At 43.0% G+C, this 23,739-nt stretch overlaps 1 protein-coding gene across 2 annotated transcripts in view; it reads left to right on the top strand.

Annotated features, from left to right (window-relative positions):
- The first annotated feature begins 571 nt into the window (after window positions 1–571).
- Window positions 572–23,739, top strand: part of peli1b (pellino E3 ubiquitin protein ligase 1b) — a 52,442-nt gene continuing 29,274 nt past the window's right edge. Inside the window, exon 1 of one of the 2 annotated variants that reach the window (XM_085799443.1) lies at window positions 572–1,006. The gene's annotated coding sequence lies outside the window, so the exon portion shown is untranslated. Of the gene's footprint in view, window positions 1,017–23,739 lie in introns of both variants that reach the window. The other variant, XM_085799444.1, reaches the window with a different exon arrangement.

Raw genomic sequence — 23,739 nt, 5'->3', positions numbered from 1 at the left:
TGTTGCAGTTTAAAAAAAAAAAAAAAAAAGCAGATGATGTGATGACAGCAAATGCATTGTCTATTGACTTATTTGGTTACTTTTGTTGTACGTAGGCCCATATGACATTCAGTAGACTATCCCACTTAGTAGGCTATATCAATTTGAATATAAAGTGTACATCGACCCCAGGCTGCACTTTTAGCTAAATTTGCGACTATTTCAGATTTAAAGCCAAATATTGTAGCAGGTGTGTAGCTAAATGATCAATAATCAATATTATTGGCAGTAATATGTGGAGCCAAAATAAGATTTTGCTTAGGGCCCCATGGAGACTTGGGTCGACCCTGGGTCACCCTACTCTACTCTCTGGGCGACCGTACAAGGAGCCCTCTCCCCTCCTCTGGCCGGCCGGCAGCGAGTTAAAGAACTACACGCCCCAGAATCCTTAGCGGCGACGTAAGCGAACGTCTCTCAACCTCAACGCGCGCGCGCGCGTGTGTGTGTGTGTGTGTGTGTGTGTGTGTGTGTGTTTCTTTCTCCGTGTCTCCTCCCACAGCCACAGTGAACGGACAGGACGGGTCGGCTCAGTGTTTACGCTGGGATGCTCACAACAAAGGACAGACTACAGCACACACTCACACACACCGAGAGCCCTGTCATTAAAAAAAAAACACACACATACAGTGATATTTTTCTCTCGCGCGGTGACCGTTGGTAACTCCTAACTGCAGGGAAGAGGAGGACACACAACACAGAGATCCCTTTTTATTGGCGTCCATTTTTACCCTTTTTCTTTTTGTTTTATATTTTTATTGCTGAACCGGGGCAAGAAGACAAAAAAATCCCTCGTGTGTGTGTGTTTTTAATGTGTGTGTGTGTATGAGCCCGGCGGATCGTTAGCTAGCCCGCTGCTAGCCTCAGCAAGTTGGGGGAAAGACGGGCAGAGCCACAGAGCCACACAGAGCCGAGCCGAGCCACACCGAGCCGAGACAATAAAGAGGAGGACTTCATCAGTCATATCACTGTGAGTACATGTCTACAAACCAACCTGACTTCCCACTGTAACCCGTTAACAACACAAACAAACACACAGTAACGAGACAAACCGGTGAAAACAGCTATACAGACACTATAACGGTCGTCAGTTCGGCTGTTGCCCAGTGACCCAGTGTTCTACATTCTACATTCTACATTCTACATTCTATCTCTGTGATGATGATGATGAACGGTCGCGTGCGTTTTTGTCCGTTAAAAATCTAGAATGTGTTAATGACGTCAGCTCACCTCGGGTTTAAAGTGATTGAGCACTCGGCAGGTAAGTCACTAACCACAGAGGCTTCACTGCAGCAGCAGCAGCAGCGGCAGCGGCGGCAGCACCACTATGCTTTGTCAAGTGTCCTGCAACACACTCACACTCACACTCACACACTGCACGCACGCACACACACTCATGCACCTGCTTTGTTTTATCTCAGTGCAAATCAACGGGCTCGGTGCAGATAAAGCTCATGGTGTGTGCAGAGCAGACAGTGTATCCGTGTGTGTGTGTGTAGGTTTTTTAGAGATGCAGATATTAGTTTACATCACTTCCAGTCTGCATGATGACCTGTCATAGTGGGGGGGGGGGTGGGAGTGGGAGTGATGGGGGTGGGGGGTTGAGAGAGAAAGGGAACATTGCCTGATAAGGAATTAACCAAATGCATGGACTCTTGCCATTACCAAAGCATGATTGCCAGTTAATGACCTCCCCTCCCTTCTCCTCTCCTCCCCTTCATCCCTCCCTTTCTTTCTTTCACTTTGTCCAATCTCTTTCTGTGTGAGCCTCTCTCTCACCCCCTCCCTTCTTCCCACCCTCCCACTCTCTCTCTCTCTTTCTGTCTTGTCAGACTTTACTGGTTGGTAAATGATGATGCGATAACTTTTTTTTGTTGTTGCTGATATGGATCTCGCTGACTTCCCTTCCCCGTTTTGGAAATGTCACGTAAAGACAGACATGCATTAACTCCCCACCACCAGGATGCCCCGGGCCTTATTTCTATTGTCTGCGTGTCAGTGTGATGATTAATCTGGAGGTTTTTCTTTTGTTTTTGAGTTGTTGTTCAGTGCATTTCATCCTCTCAGCGGTGGTAACTCATTTACCAAGAGAGCTTAAGGTCTGCACACTTAAAACTGAAGGTTTGCACCTGTGATTTGTAAAGCAGGTGAGTCAAATAAGACAGCACAACAACTTTTTTTATCAGGTGCAACTGAGCTGAATCTGTTGGCGACAGCTACACATGAGCCTGTTGTGAGGAAGGATGACGAGCCTTTATTATATTTTTGCACGGGCTATTTAAGTCTGCATTCTCACAGTCCTATAAATGGCAATAACTTCTAGTGTGAAGTGCTTGGATCACAGCGTTTGCCCGTGTAACAGGGGCAAGAGTGTAAGTGTAAGTGTTGCACATACTGCACACGCGTTTATGTTTGCCCATTTGCATTGGGTGTGTGTGTGTGTTGCCTCCGGGCCCTGAGTGCGCGTTTGCCTCCAACACGGTTTCAGTGGAGTCTCAATTTCAGGGAGGAAACCGGAGCCGATGGTGTCAGACAGGAGCGCTGAGAGAGCTCTGATGTCTTAATGGAGGCTCAGTGCTGCCCGTATCCTTAGTAACCCGTTCCGTGGGGACACAGATAGGCCTCCCAGCCTCGGCCCGGGCCGGATGCTGTATCACAAGTGCCCAGGAACAAAAAACAAAAAAAACAAAAAAGAAAACTCATAACCTCGCCATTTCATCAATTATTTGAAAAGTTTTTATTTCACTTAAATATTTTACACGTCTTTTATAGGCGCAGCAAGATTTGTCCTCCAGAGTAGGACCATAAAACTCATTTCCACTATTATAACAACATTACAAATGTGCTTATCATCAGTCTAACAAATGTGGCTTTTTTGATATTCAGCAGCATCGTTATTGCATTTATATCCAGCATCACTAGGATTAAAACAAAACAAAACAAAAAAAAACTAAATCCCTGCTGCATTGGTTGCAATATACCAGGATATGTATCGTATATTAAGCATATTTTTCAGAAGCCTTTGAGAGCATTTGTGGCTTCTGAAGCCCACTGGTGACATAAAATACACAGCGGTTGATAAACAGTTCACTTCTTCCCACATTCCTTTGTTACAGAGCAACTGGAAAATGTTTAGAAAATTGGATTCGCTCGTTTATGAAAGTTTAACATAACAATTTGGTGGCAGAGGAAGAACAGACTTTAATAAACTGTTCTCTTTTTTTTTTTTTTCATCTGTGAGTGTGTTGGGCTCTTCCATCACCTCAGTCTAAATAATGTGTCCAAACTCTTCTGTTTTCCAGGTTTCACAGATTTGCTAAACTCACTACCACCACTAGTGAAAATGGTTGACGGCAACTTTTTATAGGCCAGTGATACTGTGACATGTGAAAGTTGGCCTGCAGCGCAGCGTGGCTTTAAAACGAGTTGAGGCAGAGATTGCTGAGGGTTAACGGGGTGAACTAATTGAGTAATTTTCTGTTTAGGCTGAGGTAAGTGTGAACTGTGTGGAAACCTGCTTTAATGGCGTTATTTGCTCAGTGGAAATAGATGAAAGCTGTAACAATCGTGCCACGCAGCAGCTGGTCGTTTAACATGAGTGCATTTGAGAATCGAAGCCAAGTATGTACATGTTATTGGGAAAGTGTTTGCATTTTTTTGTATCTCCGTGTGCGGATGTGCCTGCAGACAGTTGTGCGGTGTGATCAGGCAGCCAGCGCCGATGGGATCTGGGGGTGTAATCATCATCGGCAACAGTGGAGCAGCAGCTTTCCCCCCGCTGTGTGTGAGGAGCTTGGCACCCGTCCTCCTCCCGGTCCGGCTTTACTCTCCGCTGGGCTGGTAAACAGGCAGAAGTTTGTGGAAGGAGATTACGTCTGTCATGGAAAGTGGGTCAGACAGTGGGCACGTTTTTATGGCCTTGTTTCTGTGAGGTAGGGAAGAAGAGGAGAGGAAGGGGAGGGAGGGGGGGGTTTAAACCACCAGCGTTTTTCCATAGTGTTGCTTGAGGCAGCTTGTGCTCAGTCAGTACTTCTTCTATACTCTCGCTCCTGTCAGAATCATTGTCAGTCGACTTCTCATCTACGCTTTCTAACCTAAAGCTCCTCTGTGCAGACACATGTTGGTTCACTGTGCGCTGAAAACCAGATACCTCACTTCAGAAACTTCACATCTCTTTGTTATCCTCCTCCTTTCTCCATATATCCATGAATTAGAATCATAAACCGTCATTTAACAACAAGATGAAGCATCAAATATTCACATTTGTAAAGCTAGGAAAGGCAAATAGGACATTTTGTCTTAAAAGAAACGACTAAAACAATTATATGAGTATCAAAAGAAGTTGTCCATTCGTTTCCAGCCAGGCGACTAAATGATAAATCGATTAATCATCACAGCTGTATTCAGCACTTCTTTGCCCCTAAGCCGAAGCGTCTATTGTCTTTGCACTGACATGACAGGCATTCACACTGCTGCTGTTTTGTACGAACACACCTTAAAACAGTCTAATTATAGTCAACAACTTGACACCTGTCAAACCAAAATGTACAAATTCAAAAGTGCCAGCTCCACCTGGACAACTGTGGCTGTCTGTGTTGGGTGTTGCCCTGTCTGAGTAGCTAAGCTAAGCTTTGTATGGCAAAAACAAATGAGAGACAAGAGCTCAAACATCAAATCCTTTTTAAAGGATCATTTTGGCTGCACCTCTGGTTTTATCTCTGCCAAATCTGCACATTTTGTGAAGTGTAAAGCTGCGAAAATCATCGTCAACGAGGAGAACAAACACCCACCCAGAACAACTCCCTCCATGTTCTCCCCCTCTGTTATTTGCTAGTAATAACCTGATTGCTTCCTGCAGGTCACCACACATCCACATATAAATTATGTAAACTCAGGTTTGCGTGGATCTGTTTATTGTAAACCACATGAATTATTGAAATCCAGTGGCTTCACAGTAATGGCGTTAACGTACGTGTAAAAGACAACACACGGCAGAGAAAGTACACCCGCACAAGAACTCGACTGAACAATGACGTGTGGTCCTTTTTCATCACAGCACCTGCCTTAATCTCACTCCTCTGAAGAGAATATTTATTATTTATTCAGAGAGCTATTTTGGTTTTAGTTTTTGCACCGGTGTGAGTATTGGTCACCTTTTATTGTTCCATGAAAAACGAAGAATAAATTCCTCATTTCTCATTTCTCATTTCTCTCTCGCCACCTCCGCACTTATTCATCCTTCACAGTTGCCTAGTTTGTGTTTGTGTCGTTCCTCCCTTTGCTGCGCTGCCTTATGAAAGTAACACTAACGTTTCTCTCCTGCTGCCAATACCTGAGTCAGAAAAGTGAGGGAGGGAGGGGAGGGAGTGAAACATAGTATAAAGAAAAAGCTGTTAGGGGAATCCACGGTCCTATTTGGCCACTTTTTATTATATTAACGGTAAGCCGGCTAAGTTCATGAATAGCTTCCTTATTTATGAACGTTGGTGGAAAAGTTGTGTTAATTGTGTCATAATAATGTCGCGGATGTGCTGACAAGTAGAAACTGAATCATTTTTTGGGGAGGAAACTAACAACACAGACACTAAAGGAAAAGTGAGGATGCAGTGAATGGTTTTTATTCATCAGGCAACATTTCATTTCTTTTTATTATTCGTTCCAATCCTAGGATTTGAAAGGAGCAGGATGAAGAAAACTTATCATACCTGCTCCTTTTTTTAAAAAACAAAACAAAAGAACATTTACATCAAGTGCCAGTTTACAGCCAACAATATACTGGAAAAAAACTAACAAACAAAAAAACATCCACAACCAATACCTTCCATCATGCAGCACCAGCTCTCCTTGTAGTTTCTAAAGATTTTTGGCAGGTTGTTTGTTTCAGCCCCCCAACACCCCACACCCCCGTCTCTTCTCGTGACGCAGACTGACTCCATGATGTCGAGGTCAGGGCCTGTTTCTGCTCATCACATTTATTCAATATCCGACCAAACTCTGAGCTGAAGTGATGCATAAGTAAGTTGATTGGCAGAAATTTAATCTGCGGCCATTTTGATAATTGAATCAAACATTTCTGCCCAAGCACTCACTGTGAGGAATCCGCTGTTTTGTTTTATCTGTTTCATGTCACTGTAAACTGAATTTATTTTGGTTTTGGCCTCGGCAATACAAGACGTCAGAGGACATTACCTTACGGCATTTTCTAAAATGATATTTTAGAGGCTAAAATTGTGTTTCTGTGTTCTTATCTGCTTCCAAAAACAATTGTGACTGGTGGTTTTTGTATTAGACTTTGAGCTAAACTTTGAGCTTTACACATATTTATATAGTGTAATAATGAATATAGTGAACCATTGTTGTGCTGCTTTGTCGTATTTCACTGCATCCTTGACATTGTACATACATTTTGATGTTTACACTGGATGGATGTTGTTGAGCCAGAACCGGAAAGACAATTATACAAATTGGGGACATAAATATCAGCACAAGTAAGTAAATGTGGCTGAAATGTCCCAGATAAGGACAATAAGCTGTCAAGTAATACTGTAGATGCTGCTTTTTTTTTTTTTTTTTTTTTTTACTTTTGCATGGTGTCTGCACCTGAGAAGAGACAAACTGCTTTCTTCATCTTAATACTTTTATATTTAGGGTGCGTCCGATATCGTGTTTGACACCTCCGCCCAAACTTAAAACCACAGTCTGTTGTCGAGAGGACGTTCGTTTCCTCTAATCGCATCACAACACTTCACTTTCAGAAACTGAAAGCACTATTGAGGTTTTACATTAAGTGTGAGAGAACGGGTTTGTGAGAGCGAACGCATGTGTTTGTGTTTGTGAGATTCTCACAGTGCCATTTCTGTGGTTTCTCTATTGTATAGTTTGTTAAATATAGGACACTGCAGCTGAAACTACTGCTATAATAACACACACACACTCTTGAGGACACATTTTCATATGTAGACACAAACCTGTAATTATCGACTCCCCTCTGATCATGCATGATTGCCATTTCCTGCTTCACTTTCCAACCTTCCTGTCTCAAATGAGCTTGTGAGCACATCCTCGCACACACCCACACTTGACACAAAGTCAAGTGTGTAACTTGTTGACCCTTGCGACTTCCCCCGGGGGATTACTGCTGTTTCTGTAAATGCGGGAGAAACGCGGGGCAGTAATTGCTTGAAAATCCATTAAATAATCAAAGTCTGAGGGTCTTTCCTTGTGCTCGATGTAGCAAGAGAAGAAAGTTGCTGAGTTATGAAACACCCAATTTGTACATGAACTCGATTACATAACATGTGAAACTGTTGTTTAGACTAAAGATAAACTTTAAGTCCGCTTTAAGTGCACTTTCCAGAAACGCTAAGTCTGTTTTATTTTAAAGGTCTAGGAGATAGAGCCAGAGGTCTGAAGTGGAAACGCTGCCAAAGACCCAACCTAACCCCTGCCGCCGCCACCGCCGCCGCAGCAGCGCTAAGCACTAGACCGTCTCATTTGGCTGGACAAGGGGCTAATGATTACAAACTATGACCAGGTGCAGCACAGTCAGACCAACACAGACCGTTCCCTCGTAAAAACCCCCCGAAGAGAAAATCAGCCCTCAGTCACCAACAACTGAAAAGGCCCAAACAGGAACGGATGGCGAACGGAAACATGAATCAGCCCCGAGCACGCAACTCGTTGTTTTCTGCCGGGGGGGGCACAGCAAAGTAATCATGTCATCATGTAGCCGAGTGTGGGAATGGAAATATTTTACACCAGTTTCGACATTTTATATCTTTTCAACCATATCTTGAAATGATTTCTCTTGAATCTTTCACTCTGACCGAAGGCGGGCGTCCCGTCCCCCCCACCCTCCTTGTACTTGTTTACAGTCACCTACATTCCTGTGTGGAACGGATGTAGGGCTGGGCGATATGGCAAAAAAACGTTATCACGATATGTTTTTCCATATTGATCGATTCTCGATATCGTCTCGATATGTATTTTTTGCTGCCGCTGCCAGTTCAAGCAGCATCCTGACTGAATCCTGAAGAAACCAGAGAATGTGTTCAGTTTGGGAGGATGACATGAGTTCACTTTAATGTTCATTAAGGGTGGAACAGTTCAATAATCCACAGTTTGATTTGATTTACATTGTTGTTGCTGTTGTTTTCTGTTGTCTTTTTTCTACCATACATCAGCTCTAAAATGTGTCAATCATGAGGCTTTAGTCTTTCTAGTTATTTGAACAGGTTGTAGACAAATATTTAGCTATTTAGCTGCTCTGCAGGCTTTATGCCGAGCCCACTCTGATGAATCCAGGTGTGTCTGACTCTGACCTCAGTAGTCACAACAACTGTCAGACACACCTGGATTCATCAGTTTGTCCAATAATGTAAGACAGGAAGGAAAGGAGCCTGTTTGAGCTCAGGAAGTAGTGGAGCTGTGCATAAAGCCTATTTATTGATCTGACTCGGTAACCACGAGCGCAGTTCACGTCAACTCAGGTGATCTGCAGGTTGTTGTTTCACTTCACCGCTCCGACGCGACGCTCCGTGTGTGTGTGCGCGCGGCGCTGACAGAGAGAGAGGGAGGGAGAGAGGCTGTCGGCGCATACTGTGAGTGGATTTGACTCCGCGCGCACTGTCCGCGGACTTTTGCGGTTTCATAGGCAAGCATACAGTATCACATTTGAAACAGATTGAGTCCGCGCGGTCATAAAAATTGAGCTTTGCACGGAAGTGACCGGCGGACGCCCGCTTTGGGTCCTCGTCTGCCTCGAGTGCACGCGGACATCCGCGGAGTCAAATACGCCGGAGTATGTGGGGGCCTGAGCCTAGCGCATGTTCTTCACACTGTACATGAGCAAACAGACATGTTACCGCAGAATAAACGTCACAAGCAGCTCCGTGTTTCCTCCACTTTCTGACCGTGGTAGGCTATCATCAGGTTGCTCTGACTCCACACTGACAGGCTTCTTTAGCCGGGACAGACGAACTGATGCTCCACACGTTCACAATCGCTTCAGTTGCCATCGGCTCCACCTCCACTCATTTCCTCCCTCTTTTACAACTTTCACTTTATCACAGCTTGGGATCAATAAAGTATATCTATCTATCTATCCATCTTATCCTTCCTCCCTTTAGCTGCAGCAGCTCAAACAAGCTCTGCATGCTCAGGACAGGAGGCGGAGTATCAGACGGAAGTGTGGCCGGCTGCTGTCGCGCATATTTACTTTCATGTGATATCGAGGAATAGGGCCATAGCTTATTATCGAAATCGTTCAAAGATTTATCGCGATCCCGTATCGAGATCGTTATATCGCCCAGCCCTAAACGGATGACACTCGGCGTTGCTGTACAGTTGCACACTAACCCAGTTAACCGGTGATGAATTGCTGTAGGTTGCAGCTGTCCTTGGCATTCCTTCCTCGTTGCTGAAGACAATAGGGAAGCAGTGGGATTAAACACTCACACATTATCAGATCACCGCATTTTCGCTCCGTAACGAACGGTGGCTCAACTGCACCAGCGATTCTGTGATCTACAACGTATCGTCAGGTAATTATCCGCACAATAGGTAAAGGTGGAAAATGACCAAACTCATACTTGGATTGTATTTGCCTGTTGAATATTAATAGCTTGGTCTTTGACATACATTTAGATGAAACTGTTTATGAAAAGAGCAAACACGGAGCTTTTTAATGCCTGGTGAATGTCACATGTTAACCCCAATATCACCTTCCAGTAATGAGCTTTCATTTTTGAGCAAATTTTCCCAAAATGCGTATTGAAGTTAAATAAGAGCAGTTTAAATAACAGGCTGGGTGTTCCCCCCCCCCCCCCCCCCCCCCGTAGCGCTGATGAATGCAGATGAACGCCTGTCATTCTGGGAACACGGCTCACGCACGTTGCATGCCTCGAAGAAGGTCACATTGTGTGCTTCGTACAATCAGGAGATGGTGCCTGGCTCCAGAAACACTTGGTGTGTGTGTTTGATTGCATGTCCATATGACCAAGTATCCATGTGTATTTATAAACCCAGTGTGTGTTCATGTGTCTGCATCCATGACTGTGTGCATTATTGTGTGTCCAAGAGGCCTTGCTTGGGTTTGTGTCTTGTTGCACGTCGTCTACCAACAGAGCTATTTGTTGTCTGTGTGTCTGTGTGTGTGTGTGCATACACCGGCGGCCTGTGTTCTTCTTCCCACTGAATCATTGATGAGGCTGTAATTCAAACGCTGGCCCTCCTATTTCTTCCCCTACCTTCTGTCATCGAGTTAGCCTCCCTCCCTCCCAGCGCAGCTTACAGGAAAACCAGTCGGCTGCTCTGACGAAGCACAGACAGCAGACTGGCCCTGGAAACTGCAAAAAAAAAAAAAAAAGCAACCGCTAGTTAAAAAATGGACAAAACATAGGAACAAGTGGTCTCTGCTGCTTTTAAGCTTTTCTGGTTTTATTTTTTGGGTTTGTTTGTTCACCATGCTATGACGTTCACACGGTGGTATTTGTTTTCCTCTCCGGAGATTAGTAATTCCAGTCCTGTGTGCTTGTATAGATAACATTTGATTAAACCATGAGAATATCTTCCTGTCCAACAAAACTAGTAGAGCTGAAACAGTTTGTTAATTAACCAATTAGTCAATCAAGACAAAAATGCCAAGACTCCCAAATTCAGCCGGTTTTCAAAGTCTTTAATCGTAGTAAACTGAAACTCTTTGGGATTTGTTTGACAGACAAACAATAACATTAGGAAAGATTGATTGATCCTAGCCTAAACTGGAATAGTAACCTGATGACAACATTATGTAACAAAAGATATTTTTTGGAAATGTCTGACGAATAAGTTCGGGTAAGTGCACCTATTATAGACCCTCGTGTGAAATTAATTTCTTCCATTCCTCCTCCCATAAAAAAAACGTTTTCTCCTATTTTAGCCGCTATTTTCGAGGCTTATTCCAAGTCTTCTTTTAATTTAAGGGAGCCTAAGTTAGATTTTGGGAAGTCTGATTCACATGAACGTTACAGAAGGTATTCATAAATAAAAACAGAGCCACCACTGTTTTTAATTATTCCCCTCTAAGCTGCTTTTATTAGCCAGTATTACGACCAGTGGAAAGAAGAGGGAGACATCGGGATGATGATGGGACACATTGGTCATGGGTCGTATTCTCCCTTTTCTCAGTACCTGACATATTTTCTGCTGCTCTGATCCTCCAAAACAGCCTCAGGCTCCGACTGAGGACCCTGTTTTCTGTGGGAGCGGTCCTCCAGCCTGTGGAGATGCCAGTCTCTTGGAGCAACCGGTAGTTTGTTTTGATGAGTTAATTTAATTCTCAGCAGGAATTTGGCGCCGAAGGGTCCGACTCCAGTCTCTCCATTTAGGAACGGAGAGGGTGGAGGTGCGAGTGGTCTGCGCTCCTCGTGCACTGGGGGAAAAAGATCTGGTCCTCCTTTTGTGCACTTTTGAAGTCTGAAAAGTGTGTATTTTTCTTGGTGCCCCTGCTTGGACGTGTGATGTGTGATGTGTGATGTTCACGGTTGAAACCGGTTCAGAGAGGTGTGACTGTTTCAGCAGCTCAGATCGTTTTCAGATGTGTCCTCGTGGGTCAGTCTTCTGGTGCCATCTTCACTATGTTCACATCTGCTTTCAACAACACGGCCCCGGGGTTTACATTCCTCACCGTGTTTCTAATGTCCAAGTCCTTTTCCTGACCTGCTCCACATATTTCATGCCTTGCTGTTTATAGCTGATGAGTGCGAGTATTGTTGTGGCAACGCTTCCTCTGATCAAGTGCCTGGAGTCGAGCCCAAGTGGATTATTCTAATCGGCCTTGTTACAGACTACTTCTTTTTTCCGTCGTAGCCGCCGCAGCTACGGAAGATCCTCCTAAAAGTAGCGCAACGTGTCTTAATATTGACCACTTCAGTGTCAATGTGGCCTCCGTGTGTCTGTCACAGCACATGGTGAAGTGGCGTGCTGCTGTGTGCACCAGTTTATAAGGTCTCTTTTGCAGGGTAATGGTTCCTCCAGAGAGATCCAGACACCGCTGAGCGTGGATGTCTTGTAATATGTTTTGCGTAAAAAAGGGAGGAAATTTAACCACATATAAAAGAAAAGAAAAATGACAGATGGTCTGAGGCTAATTAATTTTTTATTTGCCATGTTACAGAGCATGTGTGCGCCATCCTGAGTAAACAGGATATTCATAAATCTTACGTTTATGGCATTTGGCAGATGCTCTCATCCAGAGCAAATTACAGTTCTGCTCAACTTTAGTGATTGAGACGAACAAAAACCAAATCAGATGCAGTGAAGACTGATGTGCTGTATATTTGGTTGCAGTCAAATTGCCCCAGTGATTAGCTGGCCCCAAGGTGCTGCAGGCAGTAACTGAGTAAATATAATGACTCTTCTTCAAACACAGATGACCTCACCATAGCAGTTTTATTCTGTAGAAAAGATTTTCTTTCTTTTTTTCTAGGACAGAGATGAAAATGGTTGGACTAAACAAGACATTTCATAAAGGCAGACATTTCTGCAGACCTTTAGCTAGTGTTTACACTCCTGTTTTGGAGAAGCACTATGAAGCAGTGTCACACAGAGTTTACCAGGGGTGAAGTGCAGTTTTGAGAGTATTTCTATCTTCTCCTACTTTCTCCTTTACTGTCTACTCCACTTCATGCTCCTTTAGCTCTGTGTTTGGTCTCTGCTTTTCTTTTTTTGTGATCAAATGTTTTACTAGAATTTGAAAGGCATCTTCATCCATTCAACAGCACAGTAGCAGTCAAAAATGTTAAAACACTAAACAACATAAAAGATCAGTGAATTAGAAGAAGGATAACCAGCCTCTAAAAAGTACACACATGAAGTAAATTAAAAATACATTCAACATTTACAACAGGAAAATTAATAAACATTCAACATCTACCAGAATTGAGTATGTACATACTTTGGTCTCTGCTTTTCTTTAGCTGCTAAATGCATCACTTTGTTCATTAGTGAGTTGTCTGTCTGCTGTTTTGTATTGAGCACTTGGCTGAAAACAACAGTCATGTTTCCATCAGCCTGTTTTGATGCATATCTAGAAGGATCACATCGGAAAATTATGATGGAAACACCATAATTCGAACTAAAATCCCCTGATTCGCACAAACTAAAATACGCTCACTAGAGCTGGGTTTTGGTTGATTCGAAAGGGATGGAAACGGCTGTGTTCGAATTAACGACGTAGCTCACTTTCACCCCAACCGAACTGTGTTTGCGGTTCTCTCACAAGACAACAACATGGCGAACAACATAAGATTTGTGTGGACGGAGGACGAAACAGTAACTTTTTTAACGTTAATAAAGGAGAAAAACATCACTGCTATCCTCGACAGCAAGGCAACAAAGAAACGCCACCATTTACCAGGAACTCCGTGGGGAAATGTTTATCCACACTCCGGGTTTGTAGTTTTCAGTCCGTACTTTTAATGGAAACACATATGATTCGAATTTCTTTTAATGCGTATTTCCCAGTTATTCAAATCACTTTTGGATGGAAACATTGGTTAGTGAGTCAAGCGAAGTTACAGCCAAACAGCTGAACAGTGAGATAAAACTACGATAGAGTAGCAAACCTCAAACAAAGCTGCTGATAGAAAATATCAATTATGGCTGCTTTATGCATTATGTTTTTCTAGTATTTGTGTGATTAAGAGTATTGAACATCTTGTCAGGTGTGTTTTGGACTCAGACAAGTTAAATCTCACTAAACTAACCGCCCCCTTTGTCTCCAGTGTTTCCTAACCTGGACGTGACAGCCTGTCTGTTAAAATGTGCCCGCTGTTGTTGTTCCTTCCTTCCTTCCTCTCGAGCAAAAGAGTCACGGGGGCTCATGTGAATCCAGCGAGCACAGTATGTTTCCATCCATCTTGGTGTAAATACTGGACCACACACACACACACACACACACACACACACTCACACACAGCCATACTGGAAGTCTTCTCTGGGGACCACTGAACATGACAAGTGCGCGCCTGTCTGTGAGTGGGCAGGGAATTGGGACTTCCTGTGTGCATCGACACGCTGACTCTGTGTAAATCACTTTGCAGCAGGCTGGCTACAGGCGTGCCCGTGGTCAGACAGACATGTTTCTGTGCCGTGTGCACTTGGATTCAAAATAATCAGTGAAATATACTAAAATCACGCCCACACACTCTCAAAAAAACCCAAAAACCCACAATATTATTCTGCTCCTATCGTCTCATCTTCTACTCAGAGACCTGTTAGGAATTCACACTCTGGTTTGTATTGATAGTACCGTCTTATCTCCCGTGCACACTCAGGAGATGTAATTCACCCTACATTAATTTTCTGTAATGTTGCATCAGCAGTGATTTTTCCTGTCGTATAAGGTCCTCTCTCTGCCTGGTTTTTCGGAGGGTTCCTTCTTCCTCTGGATGGAAATGGTCGCCGCGTGCCAGCGCTCTTCGTGGTTTTTTATTCTGAGACAGAAGATTGGACTTATTGTGAGATCTGGTGGTGTGTGAATGGAAATGAGTCTGATCATTTCCCATTGGAGTCAGGAGGAACGGCCGCCAGCTAAACAGAGAGATGGAAAGAATATGAGCTGGTTGAGGCAGGCACATCCAGACAAACACATAAAAAAAAAAATCTGCATTCATTGACGGAGGAGGTGTTGAGGACCAATTTCTGGAGTAGGAAACATTAACACTAGCTGTTTGCCAAACACGGGCAGATTTTAGATGTGTCTCTAAGTGTGTGTGTGTGTGTTGTCGTCCACTCGGTTTGGCAGGTAGGCAGCAAGCGATCTCTCTCTCTTCTGCTGGCTGCTGCACTGAGTGAAAACTGCAGTCACAATCATCAGGAGATGGACGGTCATCATTAATCATCCCCCGTTTGAGGCGTGTGGTTTCCTGCTGTACTCTTTGTTGAGTGCTTCAGGTTCTGTGTGGGCCGTGGTACTGTAGCAGCAGCTAGGTTTTTGACTGACCATTAAACTGTTTGTATTCAAACATTAGACCGACTGTTTACACAACAAAAGGATTCACAGCTATCTAAAGATATCTCAGCTCTTGAGCCAATCTGCTAACTCTGCATAGGGGGGGGCATTAGAGCGTTTTAAAGTGATTACATCAGCTAAAGAAATCTTGGTCCACTTCCAGTCCTTTGTTTGTTTTTTTGTAAGCGATTGCACTCTTTGCACTCCAGGTGCCAAAAACACCCCATGAACTCTGGACACACTGAAATAAAGCACAGTGTCGCCACCATTTGAACCGCAGAGGAGCACAGACATAAGATGAAACAGCAGCCATCAGTTATAATTAGCAGCACAGTCCACACTCGCATCAACAGTGTGATATGTTTTTAGCCGTATTTTGCAGGCAAACTGTACCTTTCAAAGAGCTGCTGCTACAAAACTTAACCGTGCTATATTTACTTAATGTGGAGCAGATGTCAAACACATCTTTTTAAAACTGCTAGTTTTAATGTAGGCCCACTTAAAGCCTGGAGTGTGCACCATGTAGCTGTATTATGTTGGAGAATATAAATATTGAACTCAAGTGTTGAATCAGTTCCGGATGACAAAAAGAAGACACTAAGTGCAGGTCCAATGTGATATTTAAAAAAAAAGAAAAAAGAAAAAGGAAAGTTTAGCTAGAGAGGAAAAAAATAAACTTCAGATAACTCAATTGTTTCATTAGCGAACATCTAGAGGAGGATTTAGATATCTGATTGTCGATTAATCCTAGACTTTAGATAGTGGACTGAGCAACCGATACTGTTTCATCATGAACTTATTTCAATATACGGAAACAGACAGTATCATCATCCTCGGTTATGAGATATTCCCAAAATGAACACATGGCAATCACTGCGAGGAAAGAATCTGTCCCGAGACCTCTTGAAATCCTCACTGTCATCTTTGATTTTTTAGCTATTTAAACATTTGTTCATATGATACTATTTCTGGCATTGACTTAATCACTGTCATGTAAAAAATGTTCCTATTTCTGTCTGGCATTTCCAACATAGATTACTGGTCAGTGAAGACATCCTGTGGAGCTCGGAAAGGAAGTTTAAAACACCTGATGATCTTATCCCCACGTAACCTTTTAATAATAAATTTCACTTTTGTTTTCATAGTTCGTCACAGCTATTGTTTCTGCTGCTTATGTAACTCTCAGCGGACTGACTGGATTTGGTGCTTAAATCTTTGTCCTTCAGGAACAGGTAATGTTAGATAAGACTACTGACAGATGCAGAGCTAGACTGAACGCACTGTGTGTCTTGTTATTAACAGGTGAAACAGGTAAATCAGTGTCTGAACCACAGGATACGAACGTAATACGTAGAATATATTTGTAGGCAGTGGAGGCTATGTTGTTTTGTTTATCTGTTCATCCCTCTTTTTCATTACGATTTAACTTTTGAACATCTTGTTTTTCAAAGTTACCTCTTCATTTTATTTCAGTCTCATTTTTTCATCATGAAAAATAGGTCTCTCTTAAAACCATGCATGCTTAAACATTTACGTCCGCTTTCTAAAAACACTGGAAAACAGAGTATTTTCCTCCCATGTCCCAGATGACTTGGATAGAGATCCCCTTCTCCTTCCACTTCTTTTATTTTCCTCTCATGTTCTTGCCATCTGTTCATGTTCATCGATCGGACAAGTTTGACCAAAGGAGGAGACAGAAATGGGGAGGCAGAGGAGAAAAGAAGAGTCTGGCCTGGCGCCAGGTTTGCCAGCTCCCTCCTCCTCCTCCTCCTCCTCCTCTTCCCCACAGATCAGTTTCCGAGTCATCGAGCGTCTAATCTCCACAGCGCGCAAACCAATCCCTCTCCACTGACCCGACCGTGCAACTCTACACACCGGAGACCAGACCCAGACCGTCTGAAAACGAGCCCGCGCCCACACAAAATGCATTTCACTTGCATTACAAACACTCGGAGCAGATTAAAATCCCTGATGATGCGCACACAACCTCCCACACGCTTGAAAAAAAACAAAAAACGCTGCATGGTTAGCACATGGTTTGACTTGTTATTGACTGTTGTCGCGTTGAAATTGTTAATTGAACCCTCAGCACTTACAACGAGGATGAGGTTTATTGGTCATATCCAGCCCTCATCTCTTTTGCTACAACCATAAAAACCTCCGGCATGATGTGCTGCATACAGTAATGCTCCATTTTAGTCATCATGTGGAAAAAAAATAAAAGCCATTCCAAGAAACTGTAGGAAGCTTTCATCTGGTGCTCTCTCCTGCTTTCAAGCCCATAAACTGATGACTGATGACCCAGACCAATCAGGCCTTTTTATCCTACAATTAGCCTTTTTTTCCCTTCGTTTTGCTCCGCTGTCTGCATCAAGATAACTGAACATTGAGTCTGAATCACATTCTCAGTCGTCACAAGCTTCAGTGTCTTGGTTAATAACACTTTCCTGCAGAGGATAAATTTGGGACCAAGGTTCAGTCTGTGGATCTGAAAGGCCGACAGTTCCCTCACTTGGGATCCTCTTCTTCTTCTTCTGAGTGAGACATAATCTGGCGGAGGGCTGCGATGTTATCGTCTTTGTCTGTGAGCTGGGAGGTGGCCGACTGTCTGAAGAGTCTGTGGCGAGCTGGCTCTGCCACCGAGCAGCTGCTGTTCGTCGCAGGAAGTTGAGGCTTTTGACGTGGAGCTGGCTGCGTTCACATGGAGGTCCTCTTACAGACGAACTGGCCCATCGACTGCTCCAGCTCTGGTTCTCCAAAGTCTCAGATCTGTTTTATATATTTCTGATAAACAGGGCTCCAGACTAACTTTTTCTACAAAGAGCACAGTGGCCCCCTAATTTAAAGGGATGGTTCAACATTTTGGCAAATTGGCCCATTGCCATAATCCCTATAGTTTTAGGAGTAGGTTTGTTACCTTTAATTGTCGGTGCAAGCTGTTTTCAGAACAGCGGAGCAGAGCTGCGAGCTGCCCAGAGCTACGCTATGGAAGCTAATGGGATTTCTTGGTTTCCCTCATCAAACTCATCAAATACACAATCCAACAACTCCAAAACGCTCTCATGTACAAGTTGTGCCCTGCACATTCACCACGCTATGAGATAATAACAGAATGTTATGAGACAGAGTTGTTTTCGAGGTAAATTCATGCAAAACTGCTGATGCGCATTCCCAGCGGGGGCAGTTTTTTGGCAAGCAGTCTCTGCATTTGCCTCGAAAACAACTCCGTCTTGTAACTTTCACCTTTACACATTTCACCTTTATCACTAAATAAAAGTGCAGCTCCTGCAACTTGGATGTTGCTCTTGTTCATACCATGATTTCAATCATTAATATTACGTAGATTATTATTTAATTACATATTGTGCAGCTCTAATATGTAATTATGTAATGTAATATCCTCGAGTTATGAACAGTTGGTCAGACCAAACAAACTACTGTATGTGAAGAGTTCACCGTGCACTCTGGAGTATTTGATATATTAATGAATAAACTAATTGGTAATGAAATCAAGTTTACACTATAATGTGATAATCTCTTTGCATAGATTCCATCTTCCATCTGTTTTTAAGATTTCCTGAGTATTGAATGGTTCTTTAGAGACTTGGTTTGAGGTGCAGTGATTGTGACTGTGACATATTGTTAAACTTCAATATAAATATTGGTGTTACAGTGGAAATGTGCTGTTGTACGTCACAGATAATTCAATTTCAACACTTTTAAGTTTGCGCTGTGCCTCCTCCTGAGAGACCTCCTCATCACTGTCGTTGGGTCTGACCGTAGCACGGATATTTCTGTCTTTTCTCTTCCACTGAGCTGAAAGACCTACCCCTGCTCTCCAAACAGGACACGGGTTAAGTGGGTTGGAGTTCCTCTTGGAGTGGGATTTTGACAAAGGACCCTTTTGTTAAGACGAGGCGAGGTCAGCCTGATTTCTTAGCAGCATGAGGTACAGTGAGATCAGCTGAGTATACTCCCTCCACTTGGTCCACCAGCACCTTTAGATTTTTTTTTTTGCTCCTATCTCCCATTCAACTGGTAAATTGTGTCTGTGGTTTAGTTTATGCAAAAAAGGATTGAGTCAGTACCAAGGAATAGAAACCTGACCCGAGTGTGACAGTGTGTTGCTGACATTATGATAAACCTGCCTTCACCATTAAAGCATCTTTAGTTTCTACCGGAAAGTAGACTAACCACTCACTCCCTGAAGTAGCTGAGTCAAATGACTTCTGCACTTTCGTTTTTCATTTTGTGCTTGTAGCTCCTGTTTTTTCTTTTCTTCATTTTTTAAAATACTCAATATTGTAGCTGCGTTGATGATTAGTCGATTCAATCAAAAGAAAATCAATCTGCCAAATATTTGCTGCTCAAATGAAAAAATCTGCAGCTTTCCTTTGTTTTATGTGAATACAACATACATTTTGACAGAAGACATTGGCCTCTAAGGACTTGTGAGGGTTGATAATGAAAGTAGTCATTAGTTAAAGTCCTGCTCAGCAATATACTGAAGGTTTAACACATCCCACCCCTTATTATGAGAAATATGTAATCTTCTCACTCTTCTGCTCAGCACAGCTTAATGCAGAGTCTCATGTTTTAGCGGTAAGACTCATTTTAATGTCTTTGTGATAACATCAGTTTGCTGAGGTGGTTGGCAGCGGAGGGGGGTGCACCAGCGTTTGGTTTAGCAGCAGCAAAACGGTGCAAATGTGCAGCATCAAGAGCTGAGAACAAGAGAAACACGGTGGGTTGCCCTACATCGCCCCGTCTTCTGTTTCCATCACCGGTCTCTATTTCCACCGTAGTCGGGTAATTTTTGAGACAACAGTCGGTTTGTAAAAAGATTACAGCTACAGCTCTGTGTATGAAGATTCAGATGCAGCTGGTGGGGGGGGGGGGTGTGCAAAGATAAAAAAGACTGTAGAGTGTGTGTTTTTTTTATTTTTTTCAGTTTTTGGAAATAGTTTGCTTGCTAAAGCTTTTGAAGAACACGTGTGGTTGAGTGCTCAGTGTGGAACAGCTGGGGAGCTCAAAGCCTCTCGCTCACCGTCGCAAGGGGAACATGAAAGGTGTGAAACACCTAAGAGCCTCAGTATTTACGGATGTGGTGAGAGCCAAGTGAAACTGGGATGATTAGGTATCTGATGACCTTCTTGATGAAAAGTACTGACAAAGATCACAGCAGCCACCTAATAAAATGTTTTTTTTCCCCCCATTTTTACACCGTGCTAACACAACAACTGTCAACCACTTTCAGCCCACATCTTATTGACACCTAGTTTTAGCCCCAGTGGGCAGAATATCAGTAGCACTTTGAGTGTCATAACAAAACTGAAAAAAGAAAAAAGTAAAAGTGAATACATAACTCTCATGTTTCTAAACACATCCTGGAGACAGCTGGTCGATTTGCTAACATATGATTATTGCCTCACTTTCAGGAAAAGAAATATGAGAAACCCAAGAAAGATGGATTCATTTTCAGCAAGTCATTTGTTAAAAACTCCTGGCGCTGTATTAATTCAAAGAAAAAAGGGACAGATATTATTAAATGAAATTGAATCTCACAAATAGGCCACTATTTCAAAATTATATACCACAGAAACACAAAAGTACAGTGTAGGTTGTTGTCTTTTCCAGTCGGAGCAGGTGTGCTTCACATTAAATAGCTCCACACGTCCACGGAGCCAGAAACATGTCAGCCTCTTGAAGTCTATTCCAGGCATCTGTTATTATTTATTGATCTGATGACCCACTTTACTGGGAGGATATCATTACCACTTTCCAGTAATGAAGATGTTACACCGTTTAGGAGGTCCTGGTTTCCTTTTCTTTTGTGTCCATCTCTGACCTGGTGTTTTTTTTTTGTTCGTACAGCGTTTGGCTGTGTGACGTCTTTATCAGTTTTTGCGTCTTCTGTTTTTGTTGTTGCTTGTCCTATTTTTTATTCCACAGTCACAGATTTGTGACGTTTATTAGATAAATGGTTCACTCGAACATCACTGGACTCTGTTTTTATCGGATCTGCCAAGTTAAAACAGGATAATACATTTATCCATTTGCCTGTCCTTTATTTGGTTCTGCGTCTGTTTTTTGTCTCAGATCACAGTCTTGAGTCCTTTAATATTGGATATTTACCGACTCGCACTTCAATCTGATATGTACGTTTATCTAAAGTTTGATTTAAAATGAATCTGACTGAAATAAGAGGTGTAGCCTTCTAGGTTTGGCACAGCTTCTTCTTGACAAGTTCTTTGATCCACACGCTTCTTTAAAAAAGTTGAAAAGCTTAAATTATAGACACCCTGTTGATGATGTGTCACTTTGTCTGTGAGTTTTGTTTGGAACAAAGTGATGCTCCTGCTTTTTAACCCGTAAACAGTCTTTGGCTGAGGACAGGCACTGGCTTGCGAGAGCAGCAAACAAACCTGAAAGTTGAAAGTTTAATGTTGGTAAGACATCAAGTTACTCCTGGAATGAATGTTAATTAGTGACATCTGAGAGGACACCGCTGCTGCCGGTGTCGTTTGAAGGCAACAGTTTGTGGCCGCTAAAATGAAAAAGCTGCCAGCTGAAAGTTTGTACACGTGGATCTTTGCTCATAATAAGAGAGCGAGACGAGATGACGGATTTGTCACTGTCACACCTTGATGAGTTGTGTGTGTACTTTGCAAACTGGGTGTCAGAAAACAGTCGAGTCATTTTTCACGTTCACACTACACAGTTTTTATTTGCATAAAAGAGAGCGAGGTGTTTGTAGCCTGGTGCTCAGCTGCCTGTCGTTAAGTAAGAGTTACACCAGCAGCAGCAGCAGGCTGAGGTGGACCAACCACTGTAAAAAGAATAGATTGGATTTCATCTGATTCAGGATCAGCTCAGGGCATCCCTACTCAGGTACCATTTAAATGTTTATCCCCGAAGCTCATTTCTGTCGTTGCGGTGGTGGGACGAAGCGGCCGAAAACAGGTTTGTAAATCACTGGTGAATATTAGCTGTCATCTTCTGTAGGTGTCAGGTACGGGGGCTTTCTGTCACATGAACCTGCAGCTTAAAGGACAATTCCAGGCAAATTTCAACCTGCGGCTCTAGTTTCCTTAGTATTTTAGGTCTAAAAGAATGAATCTGAAGATTTTCTTTTTAATGTCTCCTGTTATGCAGTAGTTCTGTCTGTCCCTGCATCGCCACAGCAGCGTATAATGCAGTGGTTCCCAACCTTTCTTGGTTGCAGCTGTCAATCAAGATGCGCCAGCTCAGATGTTTTTATACGCTGCATTCTATTTGAACTCGATTTATATATTTGAGAAAGTGAAAGTATAGAATACAGTTGTTTAGAATTGTGTGTGGTGTTTTTAATCATAATTTTAAAAGAATAATAATTAGTTAAAAAGATATTTTTATCAGTAATTTTTTTTTTCAATTACTAGACACAGAGGGGTTTGTTTACTTCAAGAAAGCCGACATGTTTGTAAACAGAGCTATAATACGAAGTCTCGCGAAGTCTCAGGCGGGAGTCAAGTTGATGTGCTAACTATGTCCAGGTAGAATAATAAACAATAGTCAGATTTACTGCTACGAAAACATTGTACCTCTGAGTTGATATTCCTTCAGATGACCTGTAGACAAAGTGAGCTGTCAACTTGACTCTCATGCGAGACTTCGTATTACAGCTCCGTTTACAAACATGTCGGCTTTCTTGAAGTAAACAAACTCCTAGGTGTATGTTTAAATACCCATCTGATGTTGTCTATGAAAGAAAAACAACTGTGGTTTTGTGGGATGTAAACGGCCTAAGATCTGTCCACTCCCATTATACGCTGCTGTGGCGCTGCGGGGACAGACAGAACTACTAAACTACAAACTACTAAATCTTCAGATTTATTCTTTTAGACCTAAAATATTAGGAAACTAGAGCCCCAGGTTGAATTTCCCCACCCTCAAGGCCTCAGTGCTTCTTCTACATGTTTCCTCGGCCACACGGCAGACTCAGCAGATCAGTTAGCGCCGCACTCGTACTGTAGGTCCGTCTGTCAGCTCCTCTTTGTCCATGACCCTGTTTAGAGGATCTTCTGACCCATTTTTTTTTTTTTTGATTTACGTACTGACCTACCAACCGAGAAAACACTTGCCTCTGGTTAAGTCGTTTGTTTCCACAGAGCCGCCATGTGCCTTGTCATTCTGAAAGTGTGTCATCCTTTGAGTTACCACAATCGTGCCCTTTCTGAAGCATTACAAACACACTTTTAAGTCAATACGAAAGCCAGTATCATGCAATGGATCCAGAAGAACTGTTAACTCAGAGTGTGATGAGGTGGATTATCGATGCTCTTGTCTGGTCACGGCTTTGTGGCGCTCTTTGGTGCTTTTTTACGCTGAATATAGGACAATAGTTTGACATGATGTGCTCAAAAGAAGAAGAAGCGCAGCTGTCACCCTGCTTCCGTGTTAAACCCCCTCCTCCTCCTCCCCTCGTATGCATGCATGTACACTTGTTTGTCATGTGTTGTTGTGCTCTGTTGGCAGTCAGGGCGAGTGGCAGGTGTCGCCCATGCCTTCTCTCCTTTGCAGTAAAGTTTTATGAGGGCTTTTGTAAGTGTGAGGTTGCTGTTCTCGCTGTCAGCAGCAGGTTGTTACAGTCCGTGACCCCGGCCTGCGGAGTCAGTCTCTCTGAGCTCTGGATCTATTGTTGTGTAGGACTGTGTGTGTCGGTAGCTAAG

Source organism: Trachurus japonicus, chromosome 15 (genome assembly GCF_045865225.1).
Source record: "Trachurus japonicus isolate A0001 chromosome 15, Traja_1.0".
Taxonomy (NCBI): Eukaryota; Metazoa; Chordata; class Actinopteri; order Carangiformes; family Carangidae; genus Trachurus; species Trachurus japonicus.
Note: the sequence above shows the minus strand (reverse complement) of the source record. Positions and strands in the feature narration are given on the sequence as shown.